The sequence below is a fragment of the Strix aluco genome, chromosome 2 (assembly GCF_031877795.1).
Source record: "Strix aluco isolate bStrAlu1 chromosome 2, bStrAlu1.hap1, whole genome shotgun sequence".
In the NCBI taxonomy this organism is placed as follows: domain Eukaryota; kingdom Metazoa; phylum Chordata; class Aves; order Strigiformes; family Strigidae; genus Strix; species Strix aluco.
The window spans coordinates 39,700,771-39,728,095 of NC_133932.1; the positions used below are offsets into that span (position 1 = coordinate 39,700,771).

Sequence of the window (27,325 nt, forward strand, 5' to 3'; positions counted from 1 at the left end):
TTGTGCCTCTTGGGAAGGAGGCAGCAGATAAACAGGATTAGGGAATTTTGCATAGCTCAACCTGCCAATTTCTGCAAAAAGGAAATGTAGGCAGTGCCTGCAGCCCTGATTCAGAGGAGAAGCCTTTGAAATGCCTGCCAGACAAAATGTGTTAAGATACAAGCTGCTTTTCCTCCGTAACAGGGTGCAGTAGAGGGAACAGCCCTCCTCTGTGGAGCCCATCCTGTGCCAGGCACAGTTTGTGGTGCGTAGCCGGACGGTGAGAGTCCTGGGAGCCAGGCAAAGCAGGCCTGATCCTGCGTCACAGGCTCCAGCTACTGACGGGATTCAAACAGGGAGGTCAGCTGCAAGATATTCTGTTACGGACCAAACTGAAAAATTATCACTAAGAATTGGTTTTCTAGGAAAATCTTGATTTTTTTTTTTCACATTTTTTTTTGTTTTTGAAAAGAGCAGACTTGAAACGTAAATATTTGAAATGTGGTAGGAAGAGGCTGGATTTAGGGTTTTCTTTGGAGAAAGTATTTGGATTTTCAGGTGAAAATGCTTAGATTCAAACTTTCCGTCAGAAATGCAGCTATTCCATACTGTGGAATAGGTGTCAGAACACCTAGTCCCACAGCATCAGGCATACTCTGCTGTGGTTAGGGCTTTGCCCTCTGGGAATGTGATATTAGAGGGGCCACCCTAGCATTGCATTACTCTGTGCTCAGGAGTCTCGCACCCCGAGGAGGAGAGGACATGCCCGTATCTTGCCTCTGCTCTGGGACAGGGGAGCCACCAGTGTCTCTCCCCAAGAGCAGAGCCCCAGCATCCTCTCCCCACTCCTGGTCATGGCACCAGAGGATGAACACTGATTTTCAAGTGAGCTCTCTGTGTGCAAGCGTACAGTGAAGTCCACAAGGGCTCTGCTCATTAAACCCAAGGAATATACTGGGAGAAAGGGCAGGAGCACTGTAAAAATAAATTGCTGCTGTGTGATCAGCTCTATGGTGGTCCAGCCCCACTTGTACGGTGTCACTGGACTGCCGTGTTAGTAATACTTGATGTTATCACTAGTGGCAGTGCCTTTTTGCCCCTCAGGTTTGGCTGGGGATGGTGCCTTGAAAGCACAGAGCCAGGTTTGGGCAGTTTAGTGGAGCTGGAGAGAGGGGGGAGAAGAAAATCAGAGCAGAAACCACCTAAGGTGTCCATAAGCCACCTGAGCACTTCTTGTGGCACACCTATAGGGGTGCTCTGACAGGGACAAGGACCTCCAATGAAACAACAGTAGCACCCATCATCCTGGTCAAAGGACAAACAGGTCTTCCTCCTGTCTCTGCCACGGAGCCAGAAATCTTCAGCAAAGAGCTGAGGTAGGCATGTGGGGACAGAAATTGACACAAAACGATGGAGCTGGTCTGGAGCACGGCAAAGCCCAACCCAGGGTTTTCAAGGCAGGACTGACCCATCTCTCAGAAACATGGATGAAGGGATGCACACACGAGATCTGCAGCAGTACGTGTGTCCCCTGGGGTGGGAATGAGGTGACCAGTGTGGGTGGTTGTCATGTAAGGTGGTGGAGATTTCTTGAGTGCCCAGGGTGCTCATACAGGATTTGGCCGTGTCTCTACAAGTGAGGGGAGCGGGGCAACCCTTGGGCAGCTGCTGGCAGCAGAGAGTGAGGCTGGTGTACCCCAGAGAGCTCCAGGTTGGGGCAGCTAGTCCCATCTTTGCAAGAAGATTGTCTGCAGGCTTTGCACCTACAGGGCCAAATCAAAGCCCAGCACACATAAACACCAAAAAAGAAAAGCTGCACTCCTGGTGTATTTAGTTCTAAGCAAGTCCAGCTAAAATGAAGAAAACTCTAAGCTTTTGGTTCATTTTTTTTTTAATTATTTATTTGCAGGTAGTGATTCTGAAAAGATTTTTTTCAGAGTTGGTCTGGAGAGCCTTTTGTTAAAACTTACTTTTCTCCTGCACAAGTGGCACTCACCACTAGTGAGTTATATGAGCAAAGAATTAAGTGAGGCATCATGTCTGGTTTCCCTGCATCTGATCTGAATTTTCTTTCTTTCACATTGTATGATATTCGTTCTCTCCCTCAGGGTACTCTTGTCCTTGGATGAGATTTTAGTGTTGCTCCTAAATCCTGTTTGGATGGACTTCCAGCAAGCCCCAGACAGCTGAAAGCTTGGTTGCACAGAATGTGAGATAGGACCGTTTGGTACATGGTGCATGGAGCAGGCATGGCGAGAAGCTGCTTCTTCATACAAGCTCTCACATGTGGTGGGCAGGTTTCCAAAGCAGCCCACCCCTTCCCTGCTCTCCTGGGCCTGGAGGGCTGCAGGTACCCTGTTTTGTTGGCCCACTTCACAGAGCCCCATGTCCAGCCACATCACCCACCTTCATGACCCAGCCATCGCAGCGTGTTCAGGCAGGCCCTGCTGGCTCCCAGGAGCCAGCAAGCACACTGCTGAATTGGCAGAGGTTGGCAACACCCAGAGGTAATGTCCAGGGCTGGGAGGAAGGTGGAAGACCTGGGGTGGAGGAAGGGATGGTGGCCCGACAGTGCAGTTTGATGACATGCCTATGGAAATCCTGGCAGCAGCTGTGCTTGCTAGCAGGCCAAGGGATGGCCATGCTGGTCAGCAAGCTGAGCTGTGTCCTGTGCTGTCCTGAGCACCAGTGCAGTTGGATGCTAAATGTTGATAAAGATTGGACCTGAAGCTTTACCCTGGATCGCACCCTGAGAAGAAACTCAACTCCTTCTCCTAGTCTTTCTCTCTCAGGTATACTGTATATCAAGCTACACCTGTGCAGAGATTGCTTAGGACATTAGAGACAGGCAAGAGAAGCCATAAGTAAAGAAAAATTGTCAAAGAAAACTTAAAAAAATTCAAATATCCCATAGCAGTCTGAAGTAATATCTTGGCTGTTATAAGAGGTGAAATTAAACAGGTCAGTCTGTAGAGCTGTGCCATCTTATGCCAGATAAAAAGAGTTAGCTTTTCATCTGCTAGACTATTTCATCATTTGCTTTTCCAAGAATCCATCTCTCTGCTAGTAATGATGTCAAATAAATCTTCACTAAAATGTAAAAATGTTTATGATTATCCTTACTGATCCATTCCTTTATTAAATGAGGACAATAGGATGATGCCCTGATATTTGCTAATGGGTTACTCCCATCTAACCTTTTCTTGTTCATCCAGATCATCTGTTTTCATTTCATCATACAATAGTTGCCAATAAAATTAAGTCAATTAAATTAAAGGTCTATTATGTTCTTTGAAATCAGGCTGAGACCTTTTTTCTTTCCTCAGTCAATGCTCTGAGAAGATTTTTGATAGGGCAGCTGGGAAATCTGGAGCAGATTCTCATCTACTGTAAATTGGTTTAGCTTTTCAGAAATCAATAGAGTGGCATCAACTTACCCCAGTTGAGGGCCTGAACCCTGATGTGTATGAATAAGCCTCAAGCCTGTATTTGCGCCAAAATTTAGATCTGGAACTACTCCCTCATGCAACTCAAAGACCTTATCTACTTATCAAAGTGTTAGCAGTTACCTATGACATAAGTTCTGTAGTTAGTTATAGCATTAGCAGCCAGGCATACTGTGCAGTTACACTGTGATCTCTTCCCTATGTAAATACTCCTATTCCAGTATAAAAATGACCTTTTAGATTTAACTTTAAATGTGAGTTATTCCCAAGAGGCATAAGTGAAATCAATAAAAGACTCTAATGTCACGTAGTAGTGTCTACATGAAACTGCCTGCTTTGGTTTTCTGATATAAAACATTTTTACTGCATTTTCTTCCACTGTAGACAAGACCTTAATATCTCATTCAGTGATTATTTAAATAAAAAGGCAAACAGAGGAGGAACGTTCTACATCCTAAGCTCTAGCCTTGAAATGCCATTCAAGTATCTTAAGAATTAGTAGTGGATATTACAACTACAAATGGTCTTAGTTTGTGGACAACACATTCACTTTGCAACATCTTTGAAAGCGACTTCTCACTTCTGGGCCAGGCTTCCAGTAAATTTTTGCTGAAATCAGCTGCTTCTTAGCAAAGGCCATTTAGCTATTTCATCCTAATGAAAAGGCTAAGGCTGATAAGGCAGGGTGCCCACAGTTTATTCCCCTGCTGTACTGTGGGACAAATGCTTTGTGAAGAGCTGAACATGCCTTCCAGACAGGATGTGTAAGTGAGGGGAGTTCAACCGCTTGGAATATCCCTGGCGTGACTCACCAGCTGGTGTGGTCCCCAGTGCTGTCTCATCTTCTATTCACCCCCAGTGCCTCTGACACATCTGATAAAAACACAACAGGGGAACGGCCTCTCATGTGGTGGAGCAGGACAGATTCCTCCAGTCAGTCAGTGGAAAATGCTATGTTGCAGTCAGGGGCTCCAACCCATCCAAGGCAACACCTTGGGGCAAGACGTCTCATAGGAGACACAGAAATTTGCTTGTACCTCCTAAGCAGTTACAACTGATAGGTAAGCCATTAGTGGCACTGTGGACATGGCTTGGTAGGGTTTGGGGGTTGTAGTATGAGGCTGGGCTCACAGTCACCAGGAAAACTTGGACTGCAGCCTTCAGCAGCAGAACGTGTGGCCTGCCTGGTGAAAACCCTGCACTGTGGCAATCACAGCAGGGTGTGGGGATGAGGGAGCTCCTTCTCCAGGCACAGATGATAACCACTTGTGCAAAAGGCCACATGCTGGCACATGGTCATGGGAGAGAGGAGAAGCTGCCAGAGCAGCTGGGAACTACCTTGAAGAGGCTTCCCAAAAGGTGTTGGGCTGCAGTCCCATAGATTCCTGGTGGAGTGAGGGACACCAACTGTGACTGGCCAAGTGGTTTCCTTCAGTCTCATGTCATAAGGTGGGGATGAGACCTGCCTCTCTACAGCCCCACATGTCAGGCCCTGAGAAGACAAAAGGTTTCATATCTGTCTTAGTGGCCTAAGATATTCTGATTAACCCTTTAAATGGCACAGAGAAGTGAGTTTGCTCACATCACTCCAGGATACATTTTCTTTTTTGTGTTTTAGTGTCTTCCCCCTAACAATAAAGAAGGACTACAGATCTTCTCTGTAAAATTGCTATAGGGCTAGTAACAAATTCACAAATAAACCTAACCAAGACACTATCATCTAGCTCAGGTCACAGTCTTGGATGCTTTTTTTCAACTTGAAAGTGGTGAACCTCCCTTAATACTCCCTCTGAACGCTGTCAGAAGTCATCTGTAAACTCTTAGTTCATCATATCAGCACTGCTATTAAATCTGAATCTCCAGCCCTCCGTTAGCAAACATTCTGAAGAGCTGGTACACAACTAGAAACTGTTTTAAAGGTCTTCTTGCAGACTTGATGGCAAAGTTAGCATGATCCCCACCAAGCCTAGACAAACTCTTCTGTGAAAGGAAGGCAAATAAAGACCTGGAAGAGCTCCTTCACAGAGATTGAGAGGAGAGAAAATGTTTACCCAAAAACCTTAAAGCAAACTTGGGAATTAACACTGAACAGCTTTGTGTGTATTTCCAAGTGAGAGACTTCGTAAGCAAAGCTTTATTTAACTCTCTGCTGTCACAAATTCAAACAGTGAAGCAGATCCTAACCCTAATTAACTCAAAATGTTTGACATTTTCTAAAAGCTTTGAAGCACAGAAGGGCTCCCTATCAGCCAGACCTGCAGTGCAGGCCAGAAGTTTCCCTATTCAAACTTCAAAGTTTTTTATTGCATCAGGCATTGTATAAACTACATGAAACCTCACACAAGATCCAGCAAGGTATTTTGCTTCTAGAGTGTGTTTTTCTAGGATAAAAGCTTTAAAGTGATCTGCACATTTCCAACTGTAAACAGAAAATCCCAACTTCTTTTCAGACCCAAGGCACATGAAAATCAATACAAGAGATAGGGTCACAGCATCAAAAGGCAAGGCAAAAATGTCCCTTGCATGGTGTTGCAAGGACCCCAGGATGAGATCAGGGTCAGACCTTCCCCTGAGCTGATTTCCTCTCTGCTACTGAGCAAGGGATGGACTGGAGTTATCCCAAAGTTTCTTGCCACAGCAGTCCCTACTCAGGCTAGAGACTGGCTAATGATAGAAAGTTTAACACTCTCATTCCTCAAAGGATCTTATCATTCATTTATGAGTTTCCAACTCTGACCAGTCTCTGAAACTATGCAAACAAGACTTGGTTGCTTGTTGCCTGTTAATGACCCTGGTGCGTGCAGTTTCATCAGCTCTGTGTAGAGTTAATTTTTGCTGAACAATCACAGCTAAGCTGCAGGAAACCCACATGTCATCAATTTCAAAAATCATAAAGGAGATTCACACCCCTCCTGTAATTGTCGAATTAATAGAGTTACATTGGGGTAGAAGAGGAGTAAATGAAAAGAACACTTGCTTGGCACTCTATGTGCTTTATCAGGAAAACATCACTTCCGACATATCAGGCAGATTCTCTGTTCACTGAGACCTTTGTAACACAACAGTAATTTTGATGAAATTCTTGGGTAATGATTACATCAGGAGAGTTACACTACTGAACAAACTACAGCAGTTTCCATCTGTGGTGCACGTTAAATATCAGTGATGATGACTTCCATGGGATTATCCCTGTGTAGACGTGAAGCAATAGAGCTCAGATGCCTGAAATTTTGTCAAGGCTTTTTGTCATAGCTTTACAGTTACTTCCAGTTACCTACTCGAAAACATCTTGAGGTGTTTTACAACGTTACAGCTTACATAGCAAACATTGGTAGTCACAGTGGTGCCACAGGTAACTACTGCTTCTCATCGTGTGAAGCCTGAGAGCCACAGCCAGGAGAGCTTGGTGTCAGTGAGAGAGAAAGGGAAGGGGATGCCTATACCTGATGTGCTCATGGAAGGAACAAGGTTTGACTAACAGAAGCAGCAGCAGAATGTCTTTTCCATCTCCAGATATGTATCATGTCTATGATTCACTGATTCACTCACAATGGTAGGTTTTAACAAGAAGTAGAAGAATAAAAGTACAAACTTGCTGAACAAGATAATCTGAGTTTGTATATAGCAAACTTTGCAATCCAGCTACCTTTTCCTTAAAGAAAGATCTTTCTTGAGATAAAGGTGGGCCAACGAGAGTTAATGCTCCCTTTGACCAAAACTGAAGTGTTGCTGCAATAAGGATTAGCCTGGGGACTGTACCATGCTCAAGGTAGGCCAGGGCAGCATGCTTGGTCACGGGGCTGCCCGAAGGGTTTGCAAACAAGGGACATCTGGACTGCTAAGTCACACATGCGGAGAGAGCCTCTGCTGCAAGCGATGGCCAGATGGCAAAAGCATACAAGAAAAGCGTGTCCCATGTGCCTCTCATACAGCATGTGGGATTTGACAGTATAATACAGGAAATCTGTATTGGAATGGGTGGCTGAGAGGCTTAGCCATGACTGATGGTCAAGGAGCATTCATTGCTGAAAACAGCAGAGGTGTGTGGTTCCTGTGCAGGATGGGGCAAGCAGCAGCAGCTCCCACCCATGGCACTCATGCACTCTGGAGAGGCCTGTCCACCACTCAGGCAGCACTTCACGTTTGCTGAGGAAAGATGCTGCAAGGTAGCCCTGGTCTCTCCACTGGGCTCTCTTCAGGCCAGACCTGCCAAAGAGGTCAGCTGCCTATTTTAAGAGGTCTGCCTTGGCTGGCCTCCTCTCCTGGCTGTTGAGGCTCAGTCTGGGCTCTGCTGCATCTGTCTGTGGGCACCTCTGCATGGGGAGGGGAGCACTCTGCCTGAAGGCTTTCCCCTGGAAGAGTGGAAAACCACCAGCAGCTCTCTGCAGGAAAGCACAACTGTTGTAAGAGAAAAGAATGATGAGACAATGCATGGATTGGGGTGGGTGGCAGTGAGAGGGAAGAGCAGTCATTTAATAGCCTGATTTATTGAGGAGGGGTTATTTACAACAATATCCACAGTGCAGTGATGGACCTGCAGCTTTTGTGGGGGTGATGTGTGTGACCCCAGCTCTAACAGCCAGGGGGTTCCTGTGTCACAGGTTCTGGCTTTCCTTTCCTGCCAGGTAGACTGGACACCTGGAGTGCTTTTTTCCCCCTCCTCTTGTTTGCTAATGGAAGAGAAATTCCCCTGCATTAATTTGGGAGCAAACCAAGAGAACAAAAAGCAAATATTGCAAGACTTACAAAATCACAAGAGCTGGCAGCACTGCGTAGATTGGTCTGTACATTACTCATTCTAGAATAATTGGGAGAGACTTAACCAGCCCACTGGCAGACACAGGGACACATGGTGCCTTGTAAAACTCAGAGCAGAGAACAAAGTGAAAAGGTAGTGTAGCCCAACTCCCTGCAGACGCATAATTGGAGCGTGAGTGTCTTGCGGATCTAGTCTCTCTCTGCAAATGCCCTTGTTCCCTGCTGTGTCCCCAGATCCCTGAAGATTTTAGAACAAACAGGTACTCCTTGAGCCTTTTATCAGACTTCAGGGGAAACAAAGTCCATATGACAAGAGCATGAACTAAGAAAAAGGGCTTATTAACTCCAGGCAGTCGCCAAGTCCATGTGTCTAGACAGCATCCAGTAAATATTCCCTGTGCCATGTGGGCAGACCAGCTTTGATTCCCACTGCCTCTAGCATTTCAGTGGCAAGCAGCATTTTGTGGTGTAAACTTGTCCTTAGTTCACTCACAGTTCTCTACGGGTCTCTTGGGACTTGTTTGATATAACATGATATTCTCAATGTCACCACAGTAAGGACCTGTGAGCCACATCCTGTGTTCTTCATGCATTTGATACTTTCAGGGCTACAGAAATATCCACTCTAAGGCTAACATCTCAAAGAAAAAGTTAAAGATGCCCTTTCAGAAAAATATCGTGGTTGGACGCTTCGAGTCTTCTCTCAGATCTGGAGCTTCAAAACCAGCTCCCTGTACTGAGTCATGGTTTAAAGGAGAGCAACAGTTTGCCTTTTGTTTCTAGACAGCCATTTATTAAAAATGCCAGGACAAGTAACTTTCCAGGGAATCACGCTAGCCACATTTCTGCCTGCTGAAGGACAGATGTCTTAACCAGCCACCAGACAGACCTTTCCCCACAGAAGCACAGCAAGCCTAATATCCTGCGGCATCTAGGTCTCCCCTCTTTCACTCCAGTGTGGATTAGGAAGCATTGAAAGAGGCTTGACTGATATAAAAGTGTAGGAAACAAGATATTCTTAGACACAGGGGTTCTGGTAATACAGTGCCTCTGCAGGACAGAAATAAGACTATTTCTTTTGACAAGAACCAGCAGCAACAGAACCATTGACACTGGCAAAACCGGCCATGGCAAAGGAGTGAGAACCATCTGACAAAGCTAAGTAGATACACTACAACAACCAAGATAATCCCAACAATGTGGTGGGTAAACAGAACAGGTTTTTCTCTGCCTATACATACACACACGCACATCTATATATACACATGCACACATGCAAGTATATATATTCAAGGTAGAAACATTATTCAGACAGAGGTCTCATTTTAAGCTGATGATGCCCATTAGTGCAAGGCGTAGCCAGCGATTTGGAAGCACTTGGAAGCTTTTCCTCTTGTGAGTGTAGGGCTGCTAAATTGCATTGTAGAGGCAGCAATGCTTCTCTCTTAGGGGAACTGTGCTGCACAGCCCCAGAAGGCAGGCTGGTGCCTCCACTTCCCCATGTGCCTTTCATTGCAAGTCAGAGCTAGGCTGCAAGTAGGATTTGCTGCCTTATCACCTCCTGCCCCTTTCACTGGAGTTTACATCAGCCTGAATCTGGCCTGACTCATTTAAACAAAGCCATCAAAGAAAATGTCACTGTGTTTTCCTAAGGACAAATGGATTTAGAGAGCCTAACATAGCAAATGGCAATGTAAAACTGACTTGCTTTACAAGTACAATCTTGCTGATGTAAACCAAAAGACAGATGCCAAGGGAAAGTTTAATAGTCACCTGGAAAAAACATTAACTTGAGTTACATCTATTTTCTAATGGCATATTGTGTATGTAACAAAACACCCACAAATAATTTTGGGACCAGGGATGTTCCCCCTCCTAATTGTTTTCATCATGGGGGCCGCCAGGGCTCTTACGTGCACTTTCGACTGCCGCTGTGAAATATGTGTTCTCTGTTTGTTCTTGTTCTGCCTCTGCAGGAAATCAGAGACTCTGGCTTCCTGTAGGCTGCAGATGCTTTATTCTTTGTATTCCCCAAATAGGAAGTCCTGGGGTCATTCTGCCAAATATATGGAAACTTAATTTCATTTCAACACAGGATTAATCACTAGGAAGTGTCAGGACATTGATGGCTTGATAACAAGACAGTTACAGCAGAAACCTTTTATGGGCACCAGGGCTAAAGCATTTGGCAACAAACATGAAGCTGTAAGTCTCTGCATCAAATGGGGAAGGAAGGCTACCTGATGAGAATTAATGCCGGCAATTGTAATAGCAGTGGTTTTTTAATGCCCTGTAAACCTTACCAAACTTTTAAGCCTTTTTATATTTTAAGAGGAAGGTAGATTGTTTTTGATGACTAACCCCTGTTTTTGATGACTAAGCTCTATGTTTTTTCTCTACAAATCGTAACAGTCTGTGGTGAACGTCCTCTCACTTACCACAGCCCAGCAATGGCACACCCCTGCTCAGTTGAAGGAAAGGCTTCTGATTTGCACCCTTGGAAGTCACAGATCCGTCCCCTGATGCCACTGCATGTCAGAGAGGGTGCAGATTTCTCAGGCTAATGGATACAGTGGGAACACTGGAAAAAACAATTGCTGAATTTAAGCCCATAAGCAATTAAAATGGAGTTTCACCAAGTGTGCTCAGACTTTCTGTTTAAAGCACTGTTTAAACATAGCCAATGCCACACTGCTGGGAGGTTAGCAACTATTATTATTGCCATTGTAAAAGCTGGGAAAAAGGAGGTGCAAAGGTTGAGAGCTTGGTCTGTGTTCATAGAGTTGGGATCTTTGTCAGCACTCAGGGATTGACAGCATCAATCTTTATGCAGTGTCCAGCTTTTGCTCAGGGCTCAAGATGATAGCTTGCAGAAGTGTTGCATTACCTAGGATCCAGTTTTAACTGATCAAATGCCAACAGCATGACCTTCATAACAGCTCTTCCTGTATTCCCTTCTGTGTGGACTAGCTGTTACAGACCCCGTCTCTTGTACTGCACCCTGCTCAGCTCATTAGACGTTTTTACACTTTCTGCGGTCTAGCTTTAGGGACAAGTACAACAGTTTTATCATGACACTGGGCTGTGTTCATCTTAGCTGCAATTGAGACAGAAATGCAGCTCTGCAAGGCATTAGCATGTTTTATGGCAAGCAGCTAAAGACAAGACAGGGTTGTGCAAAACATTTCATGAATACAATGTCATCTCCTGTCTTAGAGGAAGAGATCTGTCTAAATCATAGGACTTTGTGAAGACAGTATGCTTCTAAAAACATATTCAGTTTAGCATTTTCTACAAGGAGTAAACAGGGAGGGAGGAATCTCCTTTACAGATAGCAAGAACCCCTTCACAGAGACCAGCAGGCATGAGATGCCCTGCCCAAACTGCTCTTGCGTGGTGTACAAATGGAGCTATCACCTCTTCCCTTCTCTAAAACACACTGCAGCAACTTAGTATTTCAGTTTCTACCCTTTTGAGCTTGTGTGAAATCTGCTACGGAAAAGCAGTTAAACCAGCCCACTGTGCTTCACATGCCTCCTCCATCTCCACCATCTGAAGCCGGAGATGAGAAAAACCAGGTGCGTAGAGGGATGCCCTCTGCATGCTGCATGGGATCACCCAGCTGCCATCACCCTTCCCACACAGCAAAGCTGAGATGCTCACCAAGGTCTTGAGCAACGCCTCAGGCCATTTCATCTGGCGAATCCAACACTACAAAAATGTTCCTTGATGAGCAAGACTAAAATATCAACATTGTGCCCTGGGAATAAACTGTTGGATGCACAACTGGTGGAGGGGGGAAACCTTGGGGCAGCAGTGCCCCACTCTTCTGTCTGAACCCAGCTCAGCAAAGCTCCCCCCTCCTTGTAATCAATCCACTTCTCATTCAGTGATGTACTGTGGACATTCATGTAAATCCAATAATAAGCCATTGGATCTGAGCATGAGTTTAATATTAAACTCACAGTTAAACATTCTGCTGAATAGAAATGGAGCCAAAAATTGGCTTATGTGCTTTGCTGAATAGGAATGGCTTGCTGCAGTTCAGCGTTGGTGGAGAAGGGATTTTACTCTGTGAAGATGATTCACTTCACTCAAGCCCAGACAACCCCAAGCTCCGCAAGCCAGATCCCACCCTGCTTGTAAAGGAGACTTGAGAACACGAGAGGCTGGAATCGAGCAGTGATGCATATGATGACTGCCAGAAGACACCCAGGATGTGAAAATAACAAACGCAAAAAGGTTCGCTGCAGAGCTTCACTCCCTGGGGGGTCTACATGAATCTGCAGAAACGCTGCATGAATAAAGCAGTGACCTTACCTAACTGACATACAGCAATTGAGTCAAACCACTGGCACTTCAGTCGGCTTCACCTAGGAGTACTTGTCTACACTACAAAGCCTTTACTAGCAGCTAAACTGGCTGATTTATGTCAGTAGCGTCCCCTAAAGCAGACTAAACTTATATTTGGAAGGGGGTCATTTGGAAGATTTATCTTAATGTCCTCCATCAATAAAATAAGCTGTGTTCTTCAGCTGGTCTAAATTCTGCTTACTCAGTGGGTTTTTCTGACCAACCTGGTTTGGGAAATAATCTCTTTTCCCCAGAAAAACTTCAGAACATCAGCTTGATGGAGAAGAGCAATGCAGCAGCAAACACACATAAAGAGGGCAGCCTAGGAGAAAAGAAGTATAAAGATGACAAGAGGCAGGAAATTTGGGATTAAAAAAAGGCAAGGAAAGGCTTCCCAATGGCAAATCATTTTTGTTACAGACAAAACCCAAAGGAAAAAAAGCTAAACAGCTTATCACAGAAAGAGTCATGCTAAAAGCCTGTCACAGAGAGAGTTTACATTAGGGGACAAACAAAAGACATCAAGAAAGGCATAAAATGTTGCCCTGAAGGACATGTCCTTTTCAGAAATGGCCAGGCTCTGGAGGAGAGAGCAATTGGGCATGAGAAGGAAGCCAAGAGACCTAGATTAAAGGATCCTGCTGAAATTTGTTGATACCTCTGTTGCAGTATTTAAATTCTGAACTGGAATAGCCCCCAAAAAAGTGAATAACAGCATTTCTTCAATTGAAGGGTTTTACCAGAAGCCCTGTGAAGATTTAGGGTGTGCACATATGTAGCCCAGAGCATGAGCTGGATACAGCCCCCCCAGCGGTGGGTGCAAGTGGGCTCTAGCTGGCCTCCATGCCAACCAGTTCAAGCTGTGGCAAGCAGGGATCTCCTGAGCACAGAAGCTGGCACCAGTGAGGTGCCTCCAGGGCCAGACCAAGACCCTGGGGGAGGCTGTTCCTGCAATGTCACCAACATCTTTGTGCAGCTGTGCAGAGCTGGGATCAGGGAAAGGGGCGAGGTGTCCAGCAGGGGATATACTGAGAATAAGATGGCCAGTAAGCAAGAATTGTATTTCTCAGAAAAAAAAAAAAAAAAAAAAAAGAAGGATTTCGACACTTGTTCCCCACTCCATGCCAGAGCAGGAACTCAATTTTGGATGGCCCCCACATGGGGAGAGGAGGGAGGAGAAGGGAGCAGGGGAAAGGGCAAGGGTAGAATGTGGAGAAAGACAGAGAGGAGCGCCTCGGCAGCAGGCAGCTTGGGCTGGGGTAAAGCCAGTATGCCTGAGGTCAGACGTGAGGAGCACTTAATCCTCAGCATGGCCATTCATTTCCTCACAGTTTAAAAAAATACATATATTTACAGGACCTCTCAGGGAAGGGAAGATCTGTGAATCAGTGTCTGACTATTAGTTGCTGACCCAGATGAAGGCATTAGCAACTTGGAGCGCCCTGTTCACGTCGGCTCCCCAGGCATCCTGTTAACTGTGTGCCATTAGAGCTAACCTCACCTGACCTTGCATCCCTGTCATGTTGACATAGCACTAGTAATGTCCCTCATGGACCTGAGCTCACCTCGGGGGCTTTCTCTTTCTGCCTTGAAAGTCTTCTTTCAAGGTCCTCAGCTTGTTGAAGTGTAAAAATCTTTCAGTTTCATGATAGTAAATTCTTCAAAAGGACACGCTTTCTGTCTACGCTGCACTATCCTTGGAGCTTGTCGCAGCAACCAAGTTTCTACCCTAAGGTGCCTTTGATGATATCATTGCTCTGCAGAGCACCCCAAAATATATACTGCCAGTTTCCAGGAACTATGGATTGCCAAAGGAAACCTTGAAACTGCCCATGTCCTGCTATTAAAGAGGCACTCCTTTACCCCTGCAAGCTGCCATCAGGCTCTGCAGAGCTTCTCCCAGGATGAAGGGTCACAGCTGATTTCAGCCTCTGTCAGGGAGGCCTCTCCTGTACACCACAGCCCTGGCCCTGGCCCAGAGAGGGGTGGTGTTCAGCCAGTGCAGCCGCCGCAACTTCCCTGAGTTCCTCATCCCTGCAACAAGGGAAACCCTCGGAGGAGAAGGGCCATTCAGAGCCCTTGGGAATTAGGCAAGTCCTAATTTTCCTTGATGACATCTTCCAAGCTGCCAGCCAAAGGCATTCCTGGGAGGTGAGGACCAGCAGGTCAGCCCAGCCCAGGGAAGCATGGCCACAGGGTAAGGTGACTCTCGAGTCTGTGAAAGCGATGGAGAAACTTCACAATTCGAGTGGTTTCTGGTGAGAATTAGGCACCCAGAGGCACATTTGTAAAGGCATCCAGCAGGGTTTTCAAAAGATCCCAATCTCCCAACGTATTTATTTCAATGGAAGTTGGGCACCGAGGGGCTTCCCAAAGTCCCATTGCTCCCCCTGCCACACAGAGCTCATTGCATATTTGGCCTTCGAGAGCTGCTGGCATCACCTACCAGCAGGCTTCTGGCCCCGAAGGCTGTGGCTCTGTCGCCATCAGCATCAGCTCTCCATGCTAGCAGGTCACCTGGCAGGACAAAGCTGAGCCTTAGCAGTCACTCCCACACAGTTGCCTCCCCATGGAATTAGTCACATCACATGGCCAATGTCTGTGCAGCTTTACTCTGTCATCCTGGCCTCGCGCCAGTTTCAGGAGGACGTGTAGCACCTGATCTAGCACGAAAGATGATTTAATAATGTTAACTCATCCAAAACCACATTGTCTGGTGAATAAGAAGCAGCAAGGGGATTCAAAATAACAGATCACTGTTTTGTGCTGTATGGTTGCAACGGATTTGGGTCAGTGCTAGGTGCCCTGAAAGTTGTTTTACTATCTCGTTGAGCCACAGCCTTGGGAAATTTGAATAACATTTCCAGAAGTACCTAAGTGTCCTGATAAATTTTACTGCCAAAATTTAATTTCCTTAATTTTCTCTTTTTCCTCCCACTTTCTCCCCTTATTCTCATTATTGTTTCAGGAGCAAAGAACTGATGTCAGTGCCACGAATAGCTCTGAATTCATTTGCTTACAGTTTTGGGTAGGGAGATGACTTTTTTTTCATCAGAAGGTTTTATCGCATTTATTTTCTCCTCCTTTCTTCTACCTATGCCTGACCTCTTCCTCCCTGCACTAGCATTTCAAGACTCCTCCTCAGCTGCTTTCGTAATGGAGGCATCACTACTGAGTCACCCCTTCACACTCAGCTTGTTGCTAATCCTCCTCTTGCTGTTTCCTTCACAAGGGTTGTTCACTTCTTCTTCCTCACATCCAGCCCCAGCAGTTCGTGGTTTGGGCATTTCCACCCTCTGTCGCTCCTGTTACCTGTTACCCCTCTGAATTTTCTCTCTCTCCTTTCTATGGAGTCTGCACTATTGAAGATAGCAGCCACTCCTTTCCCCTACCTGCTGTTTATTTGAATGCCATCCTCAGGTGTCCTCCCAAACTTCTGGCCTTTGCCCTCCCCCTTTGAAAGTAGCTACCTCACCCTCATCTTTATAGTCACTGCGGATGCAGCAGGGACAGGCTTGGCAACCTTTCATTTTGATCATTTTCCATGGGAAATAGATCTCCCCATTTTGGTTTTTGCTTTTGTTTCTCTGCTCAGGCCACCAGAGCCCTGAGACCTCCTCTTCCTCCTTCTCCTCCTCCTTGTTCTCCTCCTCCTCCTTCAGAGGCAGCTCCAAAAGAAGGAGGCCTGGCTGCTCTTGGAGGCTGGTGACACAATGTCAAAGCCTCTCCAAAAGCCCCTCTATGCCTTGTGCTGTTGAGGCTGACTCAGGAGACAGCCATAAGCAGAGCTCCTGTGTGAGGCGTGGGAATGGGGAATAGAGGAGACCTCCCTGGTGCTCCCAGACACACTGCTCAGGTCTGTGGGCAGCAGCCTCCCTTCTCTCCAGCAATGCAGCTCAGGTAGGGTAAAAACCGCTGCCCCTCACACCATGGTGTAATCAAAAGAATTGTTATTTGCAGTGTTACATACGCTATTTAGCACATTGCAATGACTCTATGGGCAGGTCACTTGTACTTAACCAAAAACCTTGGTTTTCCCACCTCTCCAAGAAAGGAGAGGACATCACAGTCCTTCAGTCCTCCAGGTCCTTCCCCCTCCCCTCCTCTCCCTGCAGCCCTCTACTTGTGAGTCTGTCAATAGGGCTGCGGACCCTGAGGGTTTCTTCCTCCTCAGGCTCCCTCTGCTCAGGTGTCTGGGAGCTCAGAAATACATAGGATGCACATCACAGAAGGAGGAAATCATACTGACTGTCTTCCAGAGAGGAGCTGGGGCTCCTTGGAAAAGTTTGAGTCCCAAATCAGAAGCTGGTTGTTATTACCACAGATGAAACACACTTCAGAGGAGTGGGCTATGGCCAGAGACAGTGATTGATAGACAACAGCTACAACAGAGGAGGCTGCATGCTTTTTTACATCAGGGTCAGGAGCTTTCATGCCATGTCCTCAGGGAAGGACTGAGACCACCGTCGAGATCAGACCCTTTCTTGGTCAAGCAGCAGCTCTGCCCTCCAGCACGGTTAAAGCCTCTGGAGCTGGAGAGACTCCCTGTGCATGAGCACAACAAAACAGTCTGTCACACCACTAAGCGTGCCTGTACCAGCATCTTCTCGGTTGTCATGGGAGAAGTCCAGTGTGCAAAATGGAGGTAGAAGATGGATAGGGAACAAGACGCACTCCTCTTCCAGATCACCAAAAGACCTTTCTTTCAGGGGTATATGAATATAGTCCATGTAGCCAGGACATCAGCTGGCAAAACTCAGTCACCCAAGTAAAAGGGAAAGTTATAGGATGTTTTGCCAACAAAAAAAAAAGGAGGAAAAAATAGGTTCGAGAGGCAACAAATAAATCAACCGATAACAGCAACAACCTTTCAGCAACTTGCTGGATTCAGTAGTTTTTAGTGCCATTTTTATTAGCCATATAGGATGGAGATTATATGATCCTATCCAGGTAACCCTGTTAAACCAGAAAAAGATACTACAGCAAAACAGCCTTTTCTGTGGTTTAATTATATGGCCTTGATCCAAACTCCACTGAAGTCAATAAGAATCCTTGCCACTAACTTTAAAGACTTTGTACGACTGAATACTCCCAGCAGGGCTTTAATAGGGAAAAAAGACTGAAGTTTAAGTGGCAAAATGCAGGATATAATCTGTATAGCAGGAAAGCTGCTGAAATACTTCCATGGCATAGGCAAATGTCATTGATGGGAAAAAGGAGATTCTGACCTAATGGAAGAGTTTTAGGGTTTGCATCTTCATTTTTTGTTTATGGACTTAAGGAATGCTTTGGGATTTACATTAATAAACTGGTGTCTAACTATAAAATGTACACTGTCAGAGGGCCAAAATGCATGTCTGTGTAACTGGGAGAGGTAGTGTATGTTGACACCCAGAGCTTGCTTTCTTATACTGTGCCAAATCTTGATTACATTGAAGTGAATAGAAACACTTCCACAGACTTCAGCAGGACAGTGATTTAACTCATTCTCTGGAAAGGGCTGGCACTGTGGAAGGAGCACTATTGCACACCCTGGACTGACTGTCACTTCGCAGAGTCCTTTTTATAGATGTTTCTTGTTTATAAGCAAAAGTACTTACATTAACATTGCAAAAACAAATGGTCTAATGTTGTTACATTTTAAGAGCACATTAACTTGAAAGAGCAGCCAAGTTTGTTGACTAAAATGATTTACACAACTCTAAGGCCACTAAACAAGTATTTCTCAATGTCTCATCAGCAGCTCAAGGGAGCAGAAGCTAAAAATGCCACAGTTCAACAAACAGTTCTGTGTTCCTACTGTTGATAAGTACATCATGTTTCTTTGCAAATAAAAGACTGTTGGGGGTTGCTTTAAGAAGGAAACCAAAACCAAAAAAACAAGCCAACAAACAAACCATAAATAAATAAATAACACAAATTATTTCTAAGTACGTACTGTGCTCTTTCCCTCCTTGTATTTCCCCCATTACAACAGCCCCAATAAATCATCTGTAATATTCCCAGGATTCACTAATTACCTTCAAACAGGCTGCTGGCTGGCCAAGAGGCAACCCCTAGTGTGGCTGTTTCAATGCAAGAGCCCTTTGCTTGGCAGGGACAGGAAAGTCCGGGTGTCAGTAAATTCCATTTACACAAGCTGATTATCCAAGGTGCCCAGGTTGCCTGAGAGATGCTGAATGTCCTCCACCAGCAAATATTTTGATGGGACATGAGCGTGTTCAGCATCACAGACATGGTAAGCACCTCACAGGGGCCAGCCCTAAGAGCACAAGCCTATGCATGGCCATGGGGTCTTATGCGTAATTCCATTTGCAGATGCATCCCCTGATCTGTCAAGCTGCAATGAGAATAGGTCCATGTCAAAGGTTGTCATTGATTAAGAGCTCAGTCAGGATCTCTAGTCAGCTCACCAAAGGGAAGTGTCCAGGTGCCTTGCCAAGGAAGCAGTATAAAGTGGAGAAGGTTCCTTAACAAAGCAGGCAAGGAAGTGGTAAAACGAGCAGCTGGAAACCAAATTCAGGAAAACATTATGCTAGCAGATGTCTCATACTGACAGCAATTAGTCAAGGGATTCATTATTAAGGCACACCGTGCAATCCCCGTTACTCAATGCCTTTACATCTAGACTGGCAAAACTTTCATAAGAGATACTGTTCAACCAAGAGCTGTTGTGCTTGATTTTAGGAACTGGCAGATAAAATTCAAAGTCCTCCATCATACAAAGGTCAAGCAAGGTGCTCACAAAGGATTTAAAAACACTGAAGACTACGAATGCAATCATTTAAAAGATTCGAAAAGCTTTTGTCTCTGTCAAAAATGTCAGAGAAGCAGAATGGGAGAGTGTGCTCTGCAGCTGGACTGCAGGCAGGGAAAATACCAAGAAGCACTACACTGCTTTGTCTGTTTTGGTAATTTCTATGGCCGTGGTTGCCAAACAACAGAGGTCCTCACTGATGTGTTGACTCCAGCAGGCCTAGTGAAGCATCAACATGGCCAGCTTTCACAGCTACAGAAAGAGATGAGAACCAGTGTTTCATGTCATCCAGCCACATAAAACATAAATATGTCCTAATGGAGGCATGCAAAGTATTTGCCTTACTTCCTTTGCTAAGCCAGCTGAGAATATGTTTTGCTGTTGCAGTAAAAATGGTCAAACTGCCAAACGTCACATTTGGGGCATATATCTTCCATTGTATATAGTCTGTCTTTTCTCTTGGTTTTCCTTCTTTTCTCTGTAAGGTAGCAAGAAAGCTTCATTGTAAGTAGACAGATGTCTTGCAGACTTGATTCTCACTCAGGTCCTATATCCTTACCATGCATATTCATTACACAGATCTATTCTGCCATAAGAAGATGGCTGGTCTTTTGCCTGAATGATCATTTGCCAGAAATGATTTTAAATAGAGGAGACAATGAGCCTGTTACTTAGAAATGTTTTCTGATAATTATGTTCTGTCACCCTGAGCCAAAATGATATCACATCTGTGCTCAAACAGTTCCTACACAGATGCTATCTGAGACCCGTTTTCCCTCTGAACATTTGGTGAACAGTGCAAGACAGAGCAGGCAAACACCACTTTGAGTAATATTGGCAGTATCTCCACGATGCAGGGAAAAGTCCATGAGCTGAACTCTCTTTACATAAACACCAATAGGGGATAAGTCAGTATTCTTGAAATTGGTATGTCACCTTATTTCAACATCAGACTAAAGCTTGATGTGAAAGTTCAGTCAGAGCTGAATCTGGCTCCATGATTTATACTGTTTATTTAACTTAGGAGCCAGCAGGATAGTAAAATATCTCATATATCTCTTTAATCTGGACAGTTTATATCCAAAATTACATTTAATTGTTGGAGGATGAGAAGGAGGGAGAGTCACACTTCGGACCAGGTTTTATTGGGTGCATTGGGAACTGCCTCTTGGACACCTGTCCTGGGGAACAGAACCCGGAGAGCAGCTCCAGACTGGGGACAAACTCTGGCCTTGGAGACCAGAGGAGAGTCAGGAGAGGAGCTCAGAGGGAAAAACAAGCACTTGGGATTTCCCCCAAAAATGTATGCTACAGGGCAGGAGGCTCAAATGAGAAAGACACAGGCCAAGCTTGGCACAGCAGACAGCTCAACTGAACACACTGTCCTGGGAGGGGATGAGAATGGCTTCTCAATTTCCCCTCCTGCTCCTCCCTCCATGCTGAAGGACACCATGGGATACTGCAAGGGATACAGTCCAAATCCAGGGGGCCAGGCTTTGAAAATGTGAGAACATGTCCCCCACTATGGGCTGTGAAACAGGGTCCTGCCACTGCAACTGGCGGGACTGACCCCTGCTTCCAGGGAGGCTTCTGAGGGGTGGGTGGGCACGGGGGACACTGAACACCCCAGTCATTCAGCATCTAGTTATTGAGCCACACACAGCCCCTGATGTAACGGTTTCTGCTGTTCTGGATTCATTAATGACTGGGCTGAAAGCTGCTTCAGCAAGGAATTGTATCCAAATCATCTTCAGTTCAGGGGGTGAGTGAAGAAAATCTCAACAATTTAAAAATGTCTCCTCTGGGACACATAACTATGAATTTGGATTTTTAAATATCAATTTGCATGTTATCTATAATATAAACATACATTTGCAAACATAAGTATATAAAACTCGAGAGACTTTTTTAAAAGACATTTAAGTGCAGTAGAAAGTTGTCCCACTTCCCTTCAGGCAGGCCCCTGAAATGCCTCACATGTTGAGATGGTATTCCCTGCATTTCTCCGCAGAGATCTCGAGAAGGTAGAAGAGGTTTGTGCTCGCTTGAGGGCCGGAGCCCCTTGGGAACTGCCAAGGGACTCATGCTGCCAAGGGACTCGTGCTGCCCGCCTCATGCAGGCTCAGCAGGGAGTGGACCGAGGTGAGGACAGATGACCCCACAGCAGGAGTGTTCCTGTGTTTTCTATAGAACAAGTGAGGCTGTTACCCACAGGGTGCTGCACCTGAAGCACCTGGGTGCAATATCAGGGTTGGCATGTCTCAAAACTGCCACAGGTCCCAACAAGATCTGCTGTGGGTGGCACAGGCACAATGATACGCTTGGACAAAAACCACATCCACCCACAACTGCTGTGCTGAATGGTCCAGTTCGTTGGGATGGTGACAAGACCTAATGAGGCCCGAGGCTTTGCTTTATCTGTTTGCTTGGTCTTGGTTAGCCAGTGCTAAGATCTCCTCCAGGACACCGTGACAAATAACTTGTCTAACGGCTCCCCCTGAAAATCCAGGATTTTCTGTGTCCTGAAAACAGTCATCGCCGGATGCTCTAGGAGGCAGACCTAAGTGACTCAAACTGTGAGCAAATGCCAGAAAGGGGATGATTTCACTGCATTATTGAACATATATTTGACAGAAAAGCCTAGCAACAGGGACCCTGTCTGCAGGCTGACTCCCAACAATCAGCTACTGCTGTAGCTCCCTGTCATTCAACTGCACTACTGCAAATGCACGAATAAATAAATAATCTCCTACAGCATTTGTGCAATAAGCAGAATATTAGCATGTGGCTCTCAAGATGACCTTTATCAAAGGAAGCAGCATTTATACTGGAGAAACTTATCTAAAAATAAATGATTATCACTCATGTATACATAGAAATACCAAGGGCAAGATACGACTTTCTATAATGTGAAATGACTCATTTTCCCTCTGAAGTTTTAGTGAGTGTCGAAGATATGTACTTCTAAGAGTGAATCACTCCAAATGGCCACTGGGTGACTAGCTGAGTTTGAACTAATCTTGGGGAGGAGAGCTGACGTAAGAGCCAAGGGCGGTGGGACTTGGAATGCATCGGCTATTTGCAGGGCAAGGATGGCAGACATTAGCACTCAGTTGTCACTAGTAAATCTCAAATTGCTTTGACAGGTGGCAGATTGCAAGACCTGAATGGCTACAGCTTCCAGGGGAACACTTCTTTTCATGGAAAGTGGGATGAGGCCATGGGAACGGCCTATATTTCTTCTTTATATATCTGTGTGCATGCACACGCACACACACATATATATAGCTATAAAAAATAAAGCACCTCTTTTATGGATCAGTAAACTAACTTGAACCCTCATTTATACTTGCTAGCTCAACCCCAAAGCAAGAGGTCAAGCTTTCTGGAAGCATAGCTGGATTACCAGCCTCCAGAACAAGCCCAAAAAAGTTTTGGTAAGTTATCCACAAACTTCATAAGCATGAGAGAATTCAGAAGCTCTGCAGATACTCACGGGGGAGTGAGGAGCCTCTTCTCGTTGGCTTCAAACCAATCCTGGGACAATCAGTGACCACAGTATGATGTCTAAAGTGTTTTTTTCAGTTACCCCAGTGAGGTTTGTCTTTTGTGTCATTCCCAGGTGTTCACGTCAGCACGGGTGCTGATCGACACCCCAGGAGATGCCCTGGGGAAGGGCGGCATCCCCTGTCCTCATGGATGCAGCCAGCCTTGCCAGCATATTAGCTGTGACAGCACCAAGGGAAGAGCTTTCTTCTCTCTTCCCAGTGGCATAGATGGAAATTAAGGCTGTCAGGACAGAGCAGGCATGGCTGCAATGTGCTAACTGGGTACACAACAAATTCCTGACTCACTTAGGAGAGCCTCTGCCATGGCACAGGCGTTACATATATATAAATATCAGCTTCATATTGGAGATATCTCCTGAGGAGGGAAGTGAAAGAGAAGCAAGCCATGACTTTACAGATTAACTCACATCTTTTTGCAGTCTTCCTTTAAACAGTGATTAGAGCAGCCTGACTACTGAGGAGGGAAAGATCCCCAGAAGGTTCTGTCTTTTGGAGGAACTTAGAAGCTTCCATATGCAATGTAAGTATAACTGTACTTGGTGATAACACATGCCAGCCATCAACATGTCACACAGTTAAAATGGGCTGAAACAGCAATGTACCAATGCCTCGGAAATGGCTGCACACGCAAACTCATCCTCTACAATCAGCTACATATAGCTCCCTGTGTACAGCCCAGTGCCTGATGCATGTGCAAGTTCCTTACACTCAGTGAACTCAGTTGCTGAACCAGGGTCCCACACAGGCTTTACACCTTGCTAAGGGACTGGCAGTCTTTTATTTTCCACTCCCAGAGGGAGCAGTCAACACAGCTTGCCCTGCATTTTACAGGGAAGTTCATGAAAACTAGTTACACTGGAGTGCAAGTTTTGCTGTGGGCTATAAGAAAAAATGAAAATCAAGCCAAACCAAGGCAAACTTGTTATGAAGAGATGTTTCCTCAGAGGACGGAGCTGTCAAGCAGGTGATTTTTCAGACAACAGGAGAAACCTCTTTTGAATAACACAGTCTGCCAGAAAGGATGAAATCCTGGAAGGCTTTTGAAAATGAGAGGGAAATGTGGATAATTCCAGTACTGCCAGAGAGATTTTGTGTGACCTTGGAACAGTTGTTTTATCCCCTGCTTTGAACCATAACTTCTCCCTTCCTCCAAAGGCAAAGAGATGACAGGAACGCCTGCAGTTCCTCCCACTCTATAAGGGCATCAGTAAGTCTAACACACCGGAGAGGTAGGGATTTTAAGCAGATTAATTATTTACTACAAACATTCTTTTCCACTTTGCTAATTATTCACATACCTACTTGGATGGCTATAAATTTGCTCATGATTATTAAATAAGAGAGGGATGCAGCTGTACTTCATCCTGTATGCAAACTCTTTGCACAACAAGGATGGAGTCAGCCCTTGTCCCACTGCAAGAGCTGTGCAGCTGCACATCCACAGCCAGCTGTTGCTATGGGAGGGAAAAGGGTCGGTATCTCTTAGCCAGCCTCACACAGGAGTAAAACAGGAGTGCAAACCACTCCTTTTTTTGCTGCTATGGAGTTATTCAGTTGCACTTCCAAGTCCCATGGTACCCAATGGCCAAAGCCACAAAGAAATGCCAAGCTAACCCTATGAACCCTTCCAAATATTGATATATTTGCATTTTACCTTCTTGAGAACAGTCTCAAAAAAACATACAAACTCCTCAAGTAAGTAGAGTCCTCAAGAGCTAGTAACTCATACGATTCCAAATGAAATTAAGGTTTCTGGGTCCTTTTGGGAAGAATTTAAACCGCTCTGCTCTTACAGTGATGCAGCTTATCTAGAGGGAAAGATACAATATAAAAACACAGATGAGCTGGTTTCAAATCCCACTGCATCCCAGCTTTCCTCTGTGATTTCAGACAAACTGGGTAAGCATTAACTACAGTTTCCATTTTCCACCAGAGGACATTTGAAGGACTGTTATACCAATGACTGAGAAGAGCTCATAAACTACACAGATGAAATCTATAATCATTTGCACAGGTGAGGCAGGAGACTTCAACATAACATGCTTATTTAACAGAGCCAGCTTTCCTCTCTTATAACAGGCAGTAGTTGATACCTGAAGAACAGAGTCTTGCACGAAGAATTTTGCTAAGTATATTCCATTTCCAGTGGCTGAAATTCTCCTTTGGAGAATAATTAAGTATGCAATATATGGTCTAAAACAGCCAGGAAAGAGATTGAAAATATAGAAAATTGAAAGGAAATTATTTCAAACTGGAGTACTCTGACTCTGGAAAGTAAGTTATAAATGCTTTTGAGAACCTGCATTTATTACTTGCAATAAATAACTTTTCTTACAAACATGTCTTTGTGTGAGAGACAGATTAGCAGCGCAAGTGGAGCATATTTCTGCTGTGCAGAAGTTACTTATTTTAGAATAATGGACGTCACAAATTGGCCCTGCATAGCAACACTCATTGGAAAAAGATCACAGTTCCACTTAACACAAAAGTGCAATCTTGAAGCCCATTGAAACTGAAGTCTCTTCACAGGGCAAACACTGAAGTAGCTCCTCATTTGCGTAAAGCCGGACAATTGCTCCACTTCCATACACAAAAAATTGCTTAGATATCTGCTATGCATGGGGAAAAGCTCATTAATCACATTACAACAAGTGAACATCCCAAGGTTAAATTCTGCTGCTGTGGAGTACTTCAGTGTTTTATAAAGTCATCTAAATGGCATTTATATCTGCAAATCTTCATGGTGTGGTGAAGATTTGGAGCTTACCTTTAAACTCGAGGTACTTCTTTTTCCCTGTAAGAAAAGCACAGTTCTGAAAAACAAATTTAGATACATAAGGTCTGATTCTCCACTACATTAAGCTTGTTTTACAGCTGTGTCACTGCAGTGAAAATCAATGGAGTGGCACTGGTGAAAAAAACCAACATTATGACGAGAACTAGACCAGGCTCTTTAAAGGGCTGTTCATGCAGCCATTACCTCAGGTTTTCTTCAAGTCCATTTGCTGGCTGCTACGTGGCAGTAGGATGCAGGAAAAAAAGGCCATGAGATGGCAAACCTTTCCACCCTTGTTTGCTTGTTTTATGGCATTCCTATCTTTCTGCCTTTGCATCATAACTCTGCTTTCCTTCAAGGAAAAGAAAACAAAGAGACCTAGATTTATCCTCACTAAGCGAGCTGCCTTTCCTTACAGTTTTTTCTGTGAGAAGCAATTACACCTGAATTTGTTCCAGTGCTTCTTACCGCCTAGGAGGATGTCTGGAAGCACGGGCTGGAAGCCAGCATAGCTCTAAATGGGACCAAGGGAACGGTGCTGATTTACACCCACCAAAGATCTGTCTCATGAGGTTTGCTATCACCAGGCATGTTATTTCACTTCTGGAGTCTCCACTGGCAGACACTAAGTTTCCCTTCAGAGGCCAGCCAAAACTGCTCAAAATCTTGCAGACCACTTCAAAGCCACCTTGAAATCGCTTGTGAGCAAAGGGGGGGCAGCTTCTCTGCTTGTCACCAGTCACATGCATCCCTCCCAGTGCCTGCTGCCTCCCACCCAGCCCACACCAGCTCTCACCCACACTCCTCCAGGATGCCCCGTGCAGGGCTGGATCCAGCCCCACCACCTCGGCCCAGACAGAGTCAGCTGATAAGGCACACACGCTGGGGTTTCTCCTCATTCTTCATATCAAAAGCTGCTCTTAGGTGTCTGGGGCCCTGTTTAAATTTGCTACGTACTCCCTGCCTGAGATTAGGGAAGACAGTTGAGCCCTTGATGTCTCAGTTGCCCATCTCCAATGCTGACACCACGGCTTGTGCTCTCATCCACCCTCTGTCCAGTGCATCAGCTTTTGGGGACAGAGGTTTTTTTATGTGATCCACCCCAGTAGGATCTGCCCTATCCCACTTCACTGTGTGGAACTCCACTCAGAGCTTAAAAAGCAAAGGTGGGTTGCATGCCTGTGCCTGCATTCCCTTTCTCAGATCAGACACTTTTCCAGAGTTTGGGTATAATGAGGCCAAGTGGCCAGAGAGCAGGCTGGGTGCTAGGACTGCTCAGTGTCAACAAGCTGAGTTGCTGGCTGCGGAGGAGGCTGGAGCAAGGCAGCTGGCAGCAAGGAATTAGCAGAGTCAAGGGATAATATGAGCTAAAGAAGGTGTGTATGAGTACAAACTTGCTTAAAGGAGGGGGGCCACACCTGGGGACATGGCTTTGGAGAATTAAGAAGGGAAAGGAGATAGGATGACTGAGGAAAATCCTGGGGAAGAGTCAAGAGCCATGTAGGCACAGAGCAGCACAACACACCAGCTTGAATTTTTCACACCTCTCTGATTTAGCCAAGAAACGTTATCCTTCTTAAGCACTTGGTGTCACACGGCTGCAGTGTTCTTTTGCCCAGGGCAAAGCACTCTAAATCGATTTGCCACCTCCTGGATGCATGGCCCCACAGCTGAGGCTGCACCCAGC

The 27,325-nt window shown here is 45.3% G+C and overlaps 1 long non-coding RNA gene across 1 annotated transcript in view; it reads right to left on the bottom strand.

The window, feature by feature from the left end:
* The window catches only part of LOC141919262 (uncharacterized), a 67,042-nt gene extending 41,274 nt beyond the window's left edge, over positions 1-25,768 (bottom strand). Inside the window, exon 1 of the long non-coding RNA XR_012621913.1 lies at positions 25,630-25,768. This is a non-coding gene — a long non-coding RNA (uncharacterized LOC141919262). The remainder of the gene's footprint in view (positions 1-25,629) is intronic.
* Positions 25,769-27,325: the final 1,557 nt, after the last annotated feature.